General features: G+C 45.9%; 2 protein-coding genes and 1 long non-coding RNA gene across 28 annotated transcripts in view; 1 reads left to right on the plus strand and 2 right to left on the minus strand.

Moving 5' to 3' along the window:
- The window catches only part of MAP2 (microtubule associated protein 2), a 197,917-nt gene extending 191,217 nt beyond the window's left edge, over window positions 1-6,700 (minus strand). For 11 of the 18 annotated variants that reach the window (XM_083842137.1, XM_083842130.1, XM_083842135.1 and 8 more), the window contains exon 1: window positions 6,559-6,640. The gene's annotated coding sequence lies outside the window, so the exon portion shown is untranslated. Of the gene's footprint in view, window positions 1-6,558 lie in introns of all 18 variants that reach the window. The other 7 variants (XM_083842108.1, XM_083842113.1, XM_083842146.1 and 4 more) reach the window with 4 other exon arrangements.
- LOC310901788 overlaps window positions 1-15,283 on the plus strand; it is a 19,053-nt gene continuing 3,770 nt past the window's right edge. Inside the window, exons 1-2 of one of the 2 annotated variants that reach the window (XR_014586156.1) lie at window positions 1-5,518; window positions 6,980-7,095. This is a non-coding gene — a long non-coding RNA (uncharacterized lncRNA). Of the gene's footprint in view, window positions 5,519-6,781; window positions 6,906-6,979; window positions 7,096-15,283 lie in introns of those variants that run through there. The other variant, XR_014586157.1, reaches the window with a different exon arrangement.
- The window catches only part of LOC310901786 (uncharacterized protein), a 22,663-nt gene continuing 17,971 nt past the window's right edge, over window positions 10,592-15,283 (minus strand). For 5 of the 8 annotated variants that reach the window (XR_014586140.1, XR_014586141.1, XR_014586142.1 and 2 more), the window contains one exon: window positions 14,447-15,279. The gene's annotated coding sequence lies outside the window, so the exon portion shown is untranslated. Of the gene's footprint in view, window positions 13,135-13,649; window positions 14,264-14,446; window positions 15,280-15,283 lie in introns of those variants that run through there. The other 3 variants (XR_014586138.1, XR_014586139.1, XR_014586137.1) reach the window with 2 other exon arrangements.

Genomic DNA, 15,283 nt, shown 5'->3' on the forward strand with positions numbered 1-15,283 from the left:
ATTCAGCTGGAAAATAATCCTCCCTCCTAGTCTCGTGGCTGTCTCCCACAGATTTGGGAATACAGGTGCAGGGAAGTGCTGCAGGACAGCAGGGTAACCGTAGAGGCCAGGAAGCAGCACGGGACTGGCACACCCAGCTTCAGCTCTGGTCCACCCCAAGCACAGTGGGATGTGAATCACTGAGCATCCAGAGCAGCCCTTGAGGAGCGAGCTGTGCTACCGTGTTCCTTCACAAATCATTCAGCTACACACCTGTGCCTCTCCTCTCAAAGCCCCTGGATGTTTTCCTCAGCCTTCTTGAATGATTTCTAATTGCTCAGGGAAATAAAAGCTGGTATGGAGTTCAGCATGACTCAAGCGAAGCAGGCAAATGCCTAACTGTGTGAACAAAGACTCGCTGCGAACAGCAGCAGCAGCAGCCTGCCCACCACACCCTGCGATACAACCCCCGAGCAGCAGCCTGAGACACCTGAAAAGCACGTCAGGCACCGGCAAACAGGGATCCCTCACTGAGAGGCACGATGGCTGCACACGTACAGCTGCTGTTAATCAAGCTATAGTCACAGTAGCTCAAACAAAGGTAGCAGCCCTGCTTTCTGAGCGATACCACATGGCCAGAGCAGGAGCGGGTACCCAAACACATCCTACCTGATGACGTGGAAGCAGATGAAAGAATGGGGCAGGGGCTCTTGGAGGCTGTGGGGTCCCTTTGTCCCACAGTCAGCAAGGGGATAGGCGAATCAGGTTGACCTTTACAAGTGTGGGCTAAGAGTGCTCGGAGTGCAGAGTGCTGCAGTGCACAGTCCTGGGTCCAGAGCCCTGACGCAGCCCCCATCGGGGGATCAGATCTTTCTGCCCTGCCCTGTGGTGGTCACAGCAAGGCTGCTGCAGCAAACAGAACAGCTTGGCACAGAAAGAGCTGGTAGCAAACACAAGCCCCGCAGCATAAGGATTCTGATCCAGACCTGAACCCTCCTTAAAATTCAGGGATTTTGAACACACAGTTTCAGACCATTCACAGCAGAGAGCAAACATGCTGGCCTCACAGCCCCCAGTAGTTTCTAAGCCTCCCTGAGGTTAGGAGGGCCCCTACACTTGAGGCACGGCACCTTGCAATTTGCCTGCATGGGCTTAGCAACATATTACAGATAGCTTCCACAGAAAATGATGGGAGGAAAAAAAAGAGGGAGACTTAGCTCCACCTCAAAGGCAGCTGGGCTTCCTTTGGACACAGCCTGGACAAGGCCACGGTTGAGTTATGCAGGGATGGAGGCCAAGCAACGCAGATCTGCTCCAACAGGCAGCAGGTCTGGGTTTCTGGCCCAGCAGTAAAGCACCCAGGTCACTTTTGAAGGTCTGCAGCACTTCTGCTGTTCATCTCAGGATCAAATTTGGCCTGGGGCCAGAAGTTTCAAAAGCACAAACCTACCTCTGCTCTGAGCTTTTGTAACATCCCTGCCCTACGTTCGCATTTTGAGGCGTTTTCTCACCTCATTCATCAAAACTGCACCCGAGATCAGAAGCTCAGGAAAAGAGGCAAGTTTCACGGGGCAAGGCGAGATCAGAAGCTCAGGAAAAGAGGCAAGTTTCACAGGGCAAGGCGGCTGCTCTACCAGATAATGCATGTTCCTCAAAACAGAGCTGACAGCTTCTAGGTTTGAACCAGAAACCAGCCCCTATCATTCTCTCCAGAAAATAAAGTGAAAACATAGGGCTGATTGAATCAATAGGTCTTATAATTAAATGCTGCCAAGTTAGCTGACATGATTGGCCTACTGTGTTGGTTTTTTTCATATTGTTCATCCAGAGGTTGCATACACATTAAATACAGCTAATTTTGCAAACAGATACTGGAAATTTAATTTAAACCTCCCTCAGGGGTAGCAAATGACATGTTTCACAAACAGAATAGCAAGTTTTCATAGACTCAACTCACTGGAAGCTGCTGAGATCTAACTGCATTAGGGCTAGGCAGTGCTACTATCAGAAATCTCCTCCTAATTCTTCCCAAGGGGGCTCGACCAACAGAAGGCAAGGAATATTCCTCAGATCCCTGTATCCAGGAGCATCAATTGCAAATGAAGGAGGAGAATTCACCGGAAGAGCTGAATTCAACCTACAAATCCACAACCCAGGAATTCCCAGGTATAAACAGATTATTCCCCTCGAGTAGAAAAGTATCCCAGATTTTCACTAACAAGGAGACAGAACTGAAAAGGGAATTATCTTTTTCCAGATGGTGCAAGTCAGGTGCAGATTCAATGAAGTCAATCCAGTTGTATTGATTTTCTCTACCTAACACCCCTGGTAATAACAGGGTCAGCATCATCCTCGCACAAATACACATGTATATTTTGTCTGGAAGATAGACACCATGTGCTAAAATGAACAAATACTTACCACGCTACATAAAATTAGAAAACCAACATGTTTTGAAGTGTTAGAAGAGAAACCACGTACTGTAATTTTGGTCATGACTACTCGACCAGCGCTGACCTGTCTCACTGATTGGAGGAATCAAAGATTAGTAAATCTTTACATTATCAAGGTTGCCTAAGTCTCATATTTTCACCCCAACTCCTTTTGAATTAGTACCCTAACAAAGACACTGGATATTGCATACCAACACCGGCACTGCTGCCTCGTTAGCATTTTGAATGATTGTGACAGGCCCCACCTCTCCAATCAAGACAAAAGAACAAAGCTAAGTTTCATCTGCTGTAGGGAAAAACACTAGTGAGTGTAAAACCATAAGGAGCAACTGCATTAGCTCATCTATTCTTCCTAATAAAGCAGCAAACAATTAGAGTTAAAGTAAAATGGGTCAATCAAGACCTCAAATCTTCTTAACAGCTAGCACTGTTAACCCATGTGGCCACAGCAACCCAAATTAACCCCCTGGATGCATCAGTCTTCTTCCAACACCTAGAAAGCAATTACAAATGCCACATTGAATGTCCTTCCAAAACACTCTCCTACAGCTTAGTAGCATAACCAGTGATTAAATCCTCCCCTGAAAGAAAAGCTTTTTCCTCTGCTGAGGCAGATGGCTTAAGAAACCACCTTTGTTTCCATCAGTGTCCCTCTAAATCAGCTCCACCCTGTGGAAATCAGTCTCTTGCTGTTTTGTTTTTTTTTCTTAGGTGCTAAAATACATTACAGAAATGCTGCTAATAAGCACACCTGTACATGAAGCAAAAAGGAGACCCATACTGTCCTTCAGTGTGTGTTTGGGGAAGGATAAGCAATCCAGTCATTTCAAGGAACATTGTTCACTTCTATGCTTTCTCCAGAGGTCCTCAGCACCACCAAATATCACCAGGGGTTTTCCACAACTGAGCCTATGTACCCTGAATTTAGACTCTCTCTTTTCAGCAAAACAGCTAAAAACATGCTTAACTTCAAAGCATGCTTACGGCTCACTTTCAAGAGCAATTAAGCATATGTTTAAACAACTGAATAAATCCAGATGGACCAAAGCAAGCATCTTTGAGTCCTGGGGAACAATTGTACATATAAACACACACATAATTTTATTTCCTAATCAAGTACACGCATGGAGTTTAAAGCGGCACACAAATACAACACCCAGCTCACCAGCTAATTCAGTTTAGGAGGTACCTTGGGAAGTCACCTAGTCCCGAGACCCCAGCATATCAGTTTTCCAAATTTCTGTCACTGCCAGTACCTTGTACTATAGGGTAAAAGAGGTCTGCACTCAGGGCTTTGGAGCATCCCGCAGTTTGTAGAGAAGTACTGCTATCAGAGCATTCCTTTTAGTTTTTCCTCCCTTAAGCTAGCTGTCACTTGTCTTATCACGGCATATCAGATTTCAGATCTGACAGATGCTGCAGCTGCATTACAAGTTCTCTCAGGACCTTCCAAGTTTGTAGAGCTGGTAGGAATAAAAAGGCAGCTTTTTGAAAGCCATTATCATACAGTCCTCACAAGTCTTTTTGACTTCTCCCTCTTCTCACCCCGTTAAAAAAGCAAACCCATCTCTAACATATATATGTGAAATGCCACATTTGGGGGTGACTGCTGAAACAGTCCAGCAGAGCGTGCAATGGGCCTCACCCACCCATTTCTGTGTTTAGATATTTCTAGCAATTTCCACAGCTCAGCCAACTGTTCACCAAGAACGGGGCCAGGAACCGCTCTGGTGTCAGTATGAAGAGCAAACGTTTCCTCTCATGAAGCCAGGTATATGGCTTAGCAAACACTAACTCATACACAAAGCAGCATGACACAGGCTAAAAGGAAGGCATGCTTCCTAAAAAACGACGAGCATAAAGGGAATTCTTAACCCAGACTGCAGCAATTCATTTGGGGACTACTGTGATCACTCATGCCCAGGCACAAGACCTCAGGGGTCACTAAATGACGAATATTTTTGTTATTGTCAGAATATATTTAAAGAGCACAGCCAAGTGGGCACTGACATAACATACCATAAAAATTACATCAGATCCCTAAATCCAGGGTTCAGATGCTGCTTTACATAACAAACTGTGTTACAGGCTTAATGAACTGCCCTCCGCATTCAAAGTGGGCTAAAATTCTCCGCAGAACAATGGTGACTTTTTACTCTCAGGATGACAGCTCTTTGGTTTCTCTCAAACACCAAAGGCAATCCGCAATATGGGTGCAACAAATTGTAAAGTGCCGTTAACCAAATCCTGTCCCTTGGTACAAGAGATGAAGGGGAACTTGCACCACTGCACCTGACTGCTGAAATCACCTTTCTTCGCAGAGCCCTGCTGCATGAGGACTCACTCGTGTGCTTTATTTGTGCTCTGTGAATGCTCTCACTGAGCCAAAGGGGTGCAGGGTGCTGGTGTAGCTCATCTGAAAGCTCCACAGGGCTGTGGCCTGAGTGCTGTGAGACTTGGTACCACATCTAGTTTGGGGTCCTGCCCACTGCCAAGTGCATCATTTCACAAACAGCAGAAATAAAATGCACGGTGAGGAAGTCAGTGGTTCCTAAACCTAGGTGCTACAGTGGTGAGTTTGAGGTTTGCCATACGTCTTATGTTTTGGAAACATTCTCAGCAGAAATACACACCTATCCACAAACTGAACAGGACTGCCTCTGTGCTCACTGAAGGGAGTTTCTATCGCAGGCAGGGGAGATGCCCATTTTCTCTTTGTTAGTGATTCACTCCTTCGTGATCTATGAAGTAATGGCAGGGGCAATTTTACTAGGTAATGCTCTCTCAGCACATTCTCCCTCTCTTCTCAGCAAGGGCTGAGATGCTATAATCACGTCATCCAGTAGGGTGGGAAGGGAGAGAAGCTATAGAAAACAAACACATCCTGCAGCTGAACCTCTTCTTGGGCGCATCGGTTCTGACATCTCAAGTCTAGACATCCCCACAAGTCTAAACCAGCACGGGTGGAAAGAAACAGGCTCTTTCACAAGGAGAAGACAAAGGGTTGCGGAGGAACGGGGACAGCCAGAACAGAAAGGATACGCGCTTCAACCTTGTGAGGAAGAACCTGTCTGAAAACAAAAGGGGTAGGTTTGCTGAACCGGGAGCAGCACACATGCTGGACAGCAAATGATTTCTTTGAGAAAGGACGGAGAAAGGTTCCTTGACACAGCCACAATGGCTTGACAGATTGTGAAAAGGGATGACAGAAGCCTAGAATAAGTAAGACTTACAGAATATGTATGTATACCTCGCCTTCTAATGCAGGATTTTATGTTAATGATCACTCCTGTGTGAAAGCCTGCTATTTTATATCAGGAAGAAGCCTACATGAAACGCAAAGAATATCTTTATTCAGAGGAAAACTGAAAGTTCCAGCTTAGCATAGGGAAATACATTACATTTGTATCTTAAACACCGAAAGCAGCTCTGCCGGCATGCGGCACACCCCCTTCTTTCCCAAAGGTGTTTCACAAAGCACATCTTATTCAAATGGCAGGTTGCAATTAGTGTCTCAAACATTATACGCAACAAATTGAGGCAAGCAGTCTTTATTTGCAGATCATACTCCACGCAACCTTCCGGCACCGCAGCGCTGCACACACTCACCGTACCTGCAGCACCTCGAGCGGGGCGCGTTTTGCATCATTTTTTCCTCACATAAAAAGGCTTTGTTCACGATTATCAGCCTCCCCGTGCACGGCTGCCTCCTCTCCGTGGCAGAACCAGTCAATGCAGGGAATTATTTTTTTATTTGTTTGCTTCCCCGGTGCAAATTGGAAGGGGGAAATCGCCCACCCCCCACCCCCCCCCTTCTCTCAGCGCTCTTTGTTCAGCCTCGCAGATCCCTTCAGAGGAGCTTAGGGCGGGCGGGAGGGGAGGCAAGGCTCCATCCTTCCCGGGCTTTTACGCTCTGGAGATGCTCGAAACCCTAAAGGCAGCCGGCAGAAAGCCGACGGGCTCCTACGAGGGTAAAAGAAGCGTTATGGGGCAGCGGGCACCCCCCCGGTTACCTCAAGCGGGGCTGCGGGGGCGCCAACTTCGCGTCCTGTCAGCGCCTGCCTCGCCCTGCCTCGCGCCCCCACCGGTCCCCAACGGATCCCAACGGTCCCCAACGGCCCCTTACCTGAGCGCCACAGCGGCCGCCGGCACTGGGACGCCGAGGGGCTGAGAGAGGAGGCGCCGCCGCCGCCGCCTCAGCCCGCCCCGCCGCTCTCGGGGCTGTCGCCGGGCCGCGAAGCCCCGCGGCCCGCCCCCCGCTCCGCCCCGGCCCCGGCCCCGCTCCCTCAGGGCCCCCCGGCGGTGGTGGAGGTGGTGATGGAGGTGGTGGAGGTGGTGGAGGCGGCGGTGGGGCCGGCCCCTCGCCGCCCGCCCCGCCCCGAGCCCGGCGCCCGCAGCGGCCCCTGCATTGCGGAGGGGCCCGGCCGCTGCGCGAAATGGCGGGGCCGGCTCTGAGGGATCGCCCCCGCCACGGTAGGAGATGCCCCGAAGGTCCCTAACCTCGGGGTCTCGCAGTGATGCTCGAGCAGATTTTCTTTTCCTTCCAGGAGGCGGCTCGGTGAGATAGGTACGGAGATGTACCTCAGAAACCGCACCGCTGGCTTGCAGACTGTGTGGTGACAGACCCTCCAACTGCTCCCCGCACTGACTTCGGCAGTAAAAGGTATCCCGTTTGTCACTTACCTGCTTCCCAAACTAATTGAACGGGCCTCCTCTGCCCCTCAGGATATGCCCCTTAATACTTCCCTGGTCCTCTGGCAAAAGTAAAAGACACCATAATCTCACCTTTCAGTCAGTGCCCCCTGGTTTCAGTTCCCTTTGCTGGATATCAAAGAGTGGAATAGGGCTCTATTAGCTTTTCCATTTCCTAAACAAATTAGTTTTCTTTGTTTTTTATTTTTAATGAAAATGCAAAAGCCAGTCTGACAGAACCTTAACCAGCAATTCCCTCTATAAGTATTAATCTGTGGAAAGGTTCTGAAACAGGTAGTGTATTTTGCTCTATTAAAGATAAATATTCCTACTCTTTACATTTGGGTGCCCAGAATATGTACTAATATCAACCCATATGACAGTGCAAAACCTTTAAACTGTGACTTCAGTTTTGTCTAATTCTGCTGCAGCACTCTGAGCAAGTCCCCTGTCTTTATTTTTTCCAAAGCTCCACTAATTCCAGGTACCATGAATCATGCATAATATCAAGCATGATTTTCAGAAGCACTGAGCACTCTTTTTCTTCACAGACCTTAGCAGGTGATCTGGAACATTTCAGCTCTGTAATTTGGGCCTCAGCTCTCTTCGACAGGGTGGTCAGGGCACAGGCTCAGGAAAGCACAGGCCTCACTGCCATAGCTGTTTCTTTGGCTGCCATCTTGAGATGGCAATCCCTCAGCTACTGCATTGGGTTGTATTTCAGTCCCACATCAAGGTCCATAAAGGGACTTGAGGGTGCCAAATTATTCTGTGAAGTATTTTTTAAAATATATTTATATATCGTGCTTTTTTTTCCTGTAAAGATCTGAGTGCGTAAATTAAGGCTACAGACATTCCCTTCCAGTCCTTTTTCCTTGGCCCTCCTCGAGTTATCTGGGAGAACTTCCCACCACTGCCGCTTCCCTGGTCTAGCATTTCATCTATAAATCAGTGGCATGCAAAGGGAGCAGAATCATGCCAAGAGGACAAAGCCATCATGTTCCCCTCTGGCTGCTCACCGTCAGTGATGTATATCCATCCGGAGGAGATGCTTCCAGAGGAAACATTTGCTGCAGGCAGTCATTCTTCCAGACTGTCAGGAGTGAAGACTGTCAAGGACAGTGTACCTGCATACCCAGCACCCAGGGCCCCAGCAGTGCCTCCCTTTGAAGGCCCACACAGCCATACAAAGACCCCAGAGGAGCTCTCCCCACAAGCTCAGCTTATTTTGAGCTTACACTATTAAAAAAAAATAAAATTAAAAAAAAAGGAAAGGACAGCTTATATTTTTGTGGGAAATAAGCCCTGTGATGACTATCATGGAAGAGAGCTCTCAGTGGAAAGACACCATGCACAATAAATAGGCTTCATGCTGTCTACAAATGATCCTAGAGTTCACGGTGATAAAACAGACCAGAGAAAGGCTCAGAATATTCCATGTGCTGTGGAGAAATCAATGCCTCTAGCTCCAATGCAGTACTTTAGCAGCCCCTTTTCAGCAGCAGGCTGCAGAGAGAAAAGGTGAATCTTAGAAGTTAGTCATTCAGCTGCAGCTCTTCTTTAAACAGTCATCAAAGATGATGAAAAATAAACACAGAAAAAACAATGTGGCATTCACGATTTTCCACCAGATAATTATCTAGTCAAATTACATTATACTTTACATTAAATATTCAGCAACGGTGTTGACACTAGACGTTTTAAGACAGGGAAAATTCTTATAATTTATGTTAGAGATGTTAAGATACACACACGTTATCTTTATTAGAAATATTCATGCAGAGATCAAAAAGCATCATCCCACTAAGAGATAGTGGGGAAATATTTTTTACAAAGGAGATTTTTACATAACCTCACAAATGATGAGCTCTATAGTAAAGCTTTGACGCACTGAATTATGAATGTCTATATGAAGGTCTAGTATGTGAAATAGAGGATTTTTGCCTGCCTGCTAAAAGAAGGAAGGACATTGTCTGTAGTCTTTTTTAAAATGATTCATTTGAAATAGCAGCTGAGAAACACCACACTCCAAAAGGGACCACGTCAATATACGTTCTTTTCTTTAAACTATATAGCTATGACAACAAACTCCTGTTTCTCCTCTGCCAGTTTATCAAGCTGTAATTGTTGGCAACTTAGGTGTCTGGCTTCCCTTCAGAACAGAGAAGGAAACATTTAATCTCTCAAAAACACAGTATGACCCAAGACTTGGTGCCAATGTCACAGCATTAGCTAAGTGAACAGAGCAGTCAAGTCAAAGCCAACTCTTATTTATTCGTGATCGGAAGCGCTACAAGCAGAAATGAGAATTATGAAGCGATGGAAAGTATTCTGTGGTGCTTTTGTGCACTTTCCCCGGTGGCATGTTCTCAGTCGCTGGGCATGTGCCACAACCGGTTGAGCAGTTTTTGCCACCTTTCCCTTTGGAAGCACCTAGGCTAAGGTGACCGTGAAGGCATGATTACTGCCTCGGTTTGGCTGAGATGTTTCTCACAGTGACAGAGCTCTAGGGTCCCCCTAGTGCCCAGCTGAGGCAATGAGGAAAAAAAAAAAAAAAAAAGGTGAGCTGAATAGCTCTTTAAAATGTGTTACCAACCTCAAAGCAAAACAAAAGCATCCACTGAAAATATTACATATTTGTCCCTGGCTTTACAGAAGAGACTATGTTCCAGTTGCTTCTGACTTGGACAGGAAACTCAATTGTATCATTAGCTCATGTGGTAAAATTTCTGTTTAAAAGACCTTTTTTCTGCCTGTCTTCCATTTGATAACATCTACCTTCTAAAGATTATTTGGAGATATTACCTGTCTGTAAATGAATGCCTCAGGTTACCACGGGAAAGCTTTAAGCAAGGATCTAGCCACAGTGGCAGGGCTGTCACCAGAGCAGCTCTGCCTTGTAGACCTTCGCTATCTTTGGTCTTTGTGTCTGAGGGAACTGGATTCCCACGTGAATTATGATGGATTAATTAGCTTTAGGGAGCTACGCTCTCATTTACCAAATGCTTTAGATGTCAAAAGCCAGTTTTTACATTAGAGCTAGAATGATTTGAAAGCAAGCAGAGTACTAAATACTGCTGGCACCTGCTCTTGGGGACTCAAGGAGACAAGAATTACAGTAGAAACTCCACTCCAGGGGGCATCTGGATCCTCAGTTCTCAGTGCTGTGATTGAAAGCAGAGGGTCCCCAGATACACGTGACAGTGAAAAATGCACAGCAGAGGTCCCTTACTGAGGACACAGGTCTGTGCAGAGCCTCCTTTTTTCCCCTGTCATCTACCTAACCCAGATACATTTTCTCTCAGCTCTTGAGGCTTTGTGACATCTTGGTTATGGGGCTGCTTGCCTTTACTGAAGAGGAAAAAGCAGATGTCAGGCTTGTCATGTTAGGGACATCTCACAGGAGGTTTTGTAAATGTATTCAAAAGGAAGCGAGGGGTGTACCGATCCTGGCAGAATGCAGATGGTGAAGGTTCCTAACCTAAGCCATTTTTCACTGCTTTAACCCATGTTCTGGGGTAGAGAGGAACAGTTCATCTGTTAAATTCCCATCTCCACAAGAAAGGAAAAGAAGGCTCTCCAGAAAATAAGGTTTGTTGCTCTTAACATTTTCTAGTTATAGCAGGGAATGTTGATTGCCAGGAAGTATCGAATGCAAGTTTAAGAGTTTGGTTTATTCGCTTTGCCATCTCTAGCTTCTCACTAGTATAAGCACTGCCTTCTTTATCTAGCATGAAAGCTGTGGGAATAAAACTACTGCCCCATTCAGCCTTACTAGGTCTGCTAATGCAATAGGAAAATAAACAGCCACTGCCTACCTAAAGATGAACAGAATACACATTAAGGTTTAAGTAGTGAAATCTCTTTGCACATTGCATCTGTAGGAAATTATATGGAAAAGTTGCATTTTAAAGTAAAAAGGATGTATAAATTACTAAATATTCAAATTGGTTAGAACATAAGGGGTATCCTATTTTTGATATTTAATTTCCTGTTCTAGTGGAAAGTCTGATTTTTCCCAACAGTATCTACTGAGAATTAAAACCTCAGAAGGAGTCTATTACTACGCTTGCATGCTTGCACATGGAAGCTCTTCAACTCTCTGATGCACTGATAGCTTGTTTTATTAATGTGGAATTTTGATAAGGCTTTTTACTTCTTAATATGCTCATCTTATGTTCAAACATGTAAATGTTACTACATTTTCCACGCCTAGAGCTTAAATTATCAGCTGAAAAAAATTAGCCTAATCAGGTTAATGCTACAATACAGGGCAACATAGTTCATCTTGGGGTTGGGGATTCATATTTCTATAGGTTCCCCTTTCTATGAATAAAACACCGCTCTTATTTGTTGAGAGAGGGGAGGCATCTACAGACAGAATGAGGGGCTGTTTATTCACATAGGCTACAAACGTTGCCAGTTTGCTGCTACAAGTCCTCAGTCAGTTTTGGAAAAGACAAAACTGCATCACTCCAGCCCTGGCCTGAAGGTAGCACAGGAGTCCATGTCCTGAAGTCCTAAAAGCACTGAAGAATTAAGGCAATTCATAGAGGGCTGTGATAGACCTCACCCTCTTATGTGGATCAGCCATGAGAACAGCATAAAGGCCGTGAGGCAGGGTCTGCCCAAAGGAAAGAGGGACTTGGAAGTAGCCTCATGGACACCACACACTTCGCAAAGGCCCTGCTGGCTGCTAGCCCAGCGGTGCTTCAGGCTCATTGATCACAGTCCTCAGGAAAACTCAAGTTCAGAAGATTCATTTGTAAGTCACATCACTCTGCCTTGCCAGAACTGTGGCTAGAGGTTAAATATCAAACGTGTTTGGGCTCTTTCCCACCAACAAGCTTCAAGCTCTGCCTCAAACTCAGCTTCCATGCAAACAACAAATGTGGTGTTGTAGTCCAGGTTTGAGAATGGCCTCAGTCTGACCAATGGACACACCCATTATGTCTTAGTGTGGCTGAAATAAGTCCCTGGCCTGAGGAAGATGGTTCTGAATGCCTGAAGATTACCTGTGGGTTTGCTGTCTTACAAAATGGCTCCCCATTCAGGGTCATCACCAGCACATCACTCTAAAGGTCTGCTTTGTACATGAAAGATGAGGGGTGGAGATGAGGTGCCCCTAAAGGGCAGCACGTACAAAACATCTGTAAATTCCTGCTAGCTTCTGCCCATATATTTGCCGATGGTTATCTAGCAGCACAAATCAGTACTTCATGTGCAGTTATCTATCTGAATTAGAGATGTTTCCCCATGTAAGCCCCTGGGTTAATGAACTGATACATTTGCTGCAACCAGCTTCTGAATTGCAGCCTGTGTGCCTGAATGTTCTCTCCTGAAAGCAGAGCCAAAGAACCCATGGGATCTGTGAAGAGAAGCAGCTGTAGTTGCTTTAGCATAGTCTCTGCCATGCCAGCAGGTAGATGAAGTTATATAAAAAGGTTCAGATCTTATTAAATCCGCTGTCACAATAAGAAAGCAGTAGTTCACGCAACTCTTGGGCAGATCACAAAGCAGCCTAGCAGTCACACAGCTACCTGCGTTAGCTCTGAAACACATTGGGCTAATAGAGGCTACATCTTTTTCAACTAGTACTTTGGATTTTTCATTCGGAGAGCCTGTGCTCCAATCCGGTTCAAAGAGGAGAGTCAACAGAGCAACTTGGGGTGCTCATTCCTTTAAGTTACCTCAGCCAGCAGTTCGAATGAAAAAAAAAAAAAAGGTCAGAATTGGGATTAATTCTGCCTTGAGTCTTGTATCCTGACAAAGGAGCTGTAAGAGAAATGCAAAGCATGTTATAATCAAAGACCTGATGGGTGGAGAGAGAACCATTTCAGGTGGTTGTGAAACGCATCAACATCTATTGTCTGCAGCAACTCCTTGTCATCACTTGATATTTCTGATTTTCAAAGTGTCTGTGGATGCTTTGCGCAGGCTGCTGTGTTGCCATGGATACAGTGGTGTCAGCGCTGAGGCCGTTAGTAAATGGGCTGATCTGTTTGTGCACCTACAGAACGAAAAGAAAGACAAATCCCATCGTTTGTGGGGCTGTTAGCAAAGGGAGGCTGACAGTAAAACAAAGTGACTCCGCGTAATGGTTTTCAGAATGTCCTCCTCCTCATAATGATGGTGGAGTAAAGAGAGGGAAGATAATGAAGCCAAGGGATGAGGAGAGCTGTCAGGCACTTACCAAAACCCTGCTTGCATAGCTTAAGGCAAAGGTCCCTACATGATAGCATCAACTACATGGTCAAGGAAAATCAATCAGGTTTAATAATTCAGTTTCCTAATGGCTTGGCAACACTTTCTGCAAGAGCAAGGCAAATCAACAACAGCAACATCAAAAATACCAAAGCAAACAGGAGTGATCAATAGACAACATAACAAAACAGAGCAACTTGCTTTTAAGAGATACCCTGGGAGCAAGCAACAGATCCACAGTATAAAGCTAATATTTAGATAGTACACGTTTAATGCTTTTATCCAGGCACAGCTCCACTGCTAAGTGAGAGGCAAAACAGGTTTAGAAGTGACAGGCTAGTGTATGCACAGGAAATCAAGTAAAAAACCCGGGCAGCAGTCCAGTCTGTTTTCAAACTTTTGCTTTTTTCTTGGTATTAGAACAATCTCATTAGTTGTCCATATAAACAGCACAGATCTGAGAGCTGAATTCCTATACATTCACGCAAGGCTTTTTATTATTTTTATTAGGCAACAACACAAGATTGTTTAATTTGATTATGACTTTTCATTTTCTGTTCTGTTATTCTAAAGGGAGCTCTGCACAGATTAGGCACATGACCGTGCATTTCACTGAGAGCTTCTCTTGCCTTTGAATTTGGGGTCAAGCACCAAAACTTTCAGAGGGAAGGTTTGTTCCCCACTGCTGACATAGATGTTTAAGGTAAATAGCTGTTAACCAATAAGAAGGAAGAATAATACGAGGTCACCCCTAGCGTACCTTTTCTCAGTGAGGCTGCATCACTGAATATGAACCAGAAATAGAATGCAGAATGTTTTATAGGGATCTCTTCTTAACCGATGAAGTTTGATCCACTTGGTTTCTCTGCCATAAATCAGGGAAAACAAAGTCGGCCAGTTCTGCAGTCAGCTGTAGTGTCCTCCCAGACTCACATCTGCAATGGAAGCACCAAGAACAATCTTTAGAGGAGTTGAAAATAAGCAGAAAGCCAGAACTCCAATCCTTGGCCTTCCTGTAAGTCCTCTCAGTCTGGCATCTCTCCAGAGGTGTGGAAAAGACTTGGTGTCTTTCCAGCTCTAGACCAACACGGCCAGGAGCTCCAAGGAAGCTTCTCCAGCCCAGAGCCACTTCAGCCTCTCCTCACGGCTTTGCTCTGCGGACAGGCCCAGCAGCACAGCTCTGTCAGGGTGCTGGCTCCACTCCTTTACCTCCTGCTGCCGACTCACACTGAAGACAGCTGAGCCCAGAGAAACGCTTTGCACACCAGCCACTGCGGTCACCCCAGAGGGAAAGTGAGTGCAGACAGGTGGTCTTTGCCCTCCCAGCTGCAGCAGGAGGGAGCCCTGAAGTACATCTCTTCATTTTGATAAGACTTGCTTCTCATTACACTGGCATTGAAAGATAGCAGGCCCCAGTCTGTTCTCGTTTCTCTGAGGTAATTCTGCTGATGCCAAATCAATCACCATGTCCTGTCTCTTTATGGCTCTCTTGACTTATTTTTTTTTTCCTGGCATAAATGAGACACAGAATTGTCTGAGCACAGCTCTGCTTCAGCCTCATCTGTGCAGCATCTCTCCCCAGCCACCTTGAGAGCAGACTATGGCAGAAGTCAGCAAGTGCTTCTGCAATATAACAGGAGGTCCTGGTGTCCACAGGGACAAGATCAAGCTTGGAAAATAAGGGACGAGCTCAAGATAGAAGTAGTCAGCACTCTTTTGATCCGTGTTCCCTGGCACTACAGACAGACAGGCATGTGAGAACCGTGCGTAATGCCATAATGCCTAAAAAATTTTCAGCGGTGCAAGTTTCACACAGCCCTTTCCTGTTGAGAGGCTGGCTTATGCCCTGGAAAATGACAAATTGCATCCCTTCCAAAAATCTTGATTATCGCTTAAGTCCTCGTGTTCACAGTCCTCCCAGATCCTCGTGGAGGTTCAGAGCAGCCTTCTCCTGC

The sequence above is a fragment of the Anser anser genome (assembly GCF_964211835.1).
Source record: "Anser anser genome assembly, chromosome: 6".
Classification (NCBI taxonomy): domain Eukaryota; kingdom Metazoa; phylum Chordata; class Aves; order Anseriformes; family Anatidae; genus Anser; species Anser anser.